Raw genomic sequence first — 1,796 nt, 5'->3', positions numbered from 1 at the left:
GATTTGTTGCTAAATGACGTTGGGATGTCATTGCGTGATAACGTAAATCTGCGTCATTTACGTCGAATACACCAAGGTTACTCATATTGATTGGCCATCTCGGCAAAAAATATGATTTGACATTTGTTCAGGTACAGACTCCCACTCTTTTCTGTACAATTTTGATTGAGACATGTTGATTGAGTTCTGTTCAAGATCAAACATTCGTGACCAACTATATTCATTGGGTTTGGCTCGTCGAACACGTACTGCTGCTGCAGTCAGTCAACAATGATTAGCAATTTACTGAAATTGCTGCTGGCCTGCTGCTCCCTGTACACGAGTTGAGCGCCTGCTACTGACATCACTCACAATGCACTTTTGCAGCCAGGCACGTGTGTTGTGACTGAGTATGACAGATAAAATCGTTTTTGTGTCGTTTAGAGGGAAAATGCATGTATTTGAGCGTTTGTCACTTTTCAAAAGTTGCTAAAAGTTCCAAATATATTTTCTATGCTAATTTTAAGAATACACTACGATGTTCTTACACAGGGCAGCTCATTGCGGAGTCCACAGAAAGTTACGAATCTTTCCTAGGAAAATAATGACGCCTGACTTGATTCGTGACCAAACGGGGAAACATAATCAATGATGTCTCACACCATACAAGGCCTACTAGGAATTTGGTGCCTTTCAGTGTGTTCCACAATGTTTTATACATTTTCCATTGTAGGCCTAGTTCTAGTTGTTACACAGCTTAATGGAAGCTCAGATTCATGACTATTCACATGTACAGACCCAGCAGTGCACCTGGCACCTACTAGCATACCCAGTTCAAAGGCACTCAAATCAAAGCTTGATGATTATTTGAATCAGCTGTGTAGTGCTAGGGCATAAACGTCCCTCTTATCTAATTGTGCTGTTAAAATGTAGACACCTGAAGTTTCCTAACCCGTTCACGGGATTGGTTACTCGAGGTTCCTATTGCAGGGATGGGAGACTCCTGGCTTCTGTAAGGAGTTGTCACACTTTTTCTCAATCCCAATGAAACTACTTACATTCTAAACTGAGGTCATGATTAGTTGATTATTAGAGTCGGGTGTGTTAGTTGGGGCAAAAGTGTGACACCAATCAGGCCTGTGAGGCCTTGAGTTTCCCAAGCTTTATAGGGTCTCCATCGAGCTAGGTAAATCTGCTTTTAATTTTTCCAGATTGCTGGAACAAAATTCAAAATGTATTTCCTCTAGATGTTCTGGTGCTGTTCAGGCAATTAACTATTGATTGGGGATTATTTTGGGGGGGATTCTCATGACTATGTTTTTGTATTTTAATGTGTATTTGCTGTATTATTATAAGGGGTACATTTTTTAAAAGAGACCTAGGTCTCAATGTCTTCCCTGTTTTAAAATAAAGATGAAAAAAAATGTCTCAAGGCTAAACCTGTCTCCTCCCCTTCATCTACACTGATTTAAGTGGATTTAACCAGTGACATCAATAAGGGATCATAGCTTTTGCCTGCATTCACATGTTTGGTCTGTGATGGAAGGAGGTGTTCATAATGTTTTGTACAGAGTGTATAGCTGGCTCATTTGAATGTGTATTCTACCTGTGATCCAAAATCAAATGTTACTTGCTAGGACAAGGAGACATCATGATATTACTTTTGTCTTTAAACATCTATTCACTACTGGCCACTACCCATCAAGTACTGAGCAAATGTCCAAATTAACAAAATTCCCTGCATTTGCATTGCGAATGTTGCTTTGATGGATACCAAACACGTGACATGCAACGTTCAAGTGTCATACAAAGTGGGT

Source organism: Oncorhynchus nerka, linkage group LG28 (genome assembly GCF_034236695.1).
Source record: "Oncorhynchus nerka isolate Pitt River linkage group LG28, Oner_Uvic_2.0, whole genome shotgun sequence".
NCBI classification, from domain to species: domain Eukaryota; kingdom Metazoa; phylum Chordata; class Actinopteri; order Salmoniformes; family Salmonidae; genus Oncorhynchus; species Oncorhynchus nerka.
The sequence above is the reverse complement of the archived record's forward strand: the minus strand, read 5'-3'. Positions refer to the sequence as shown.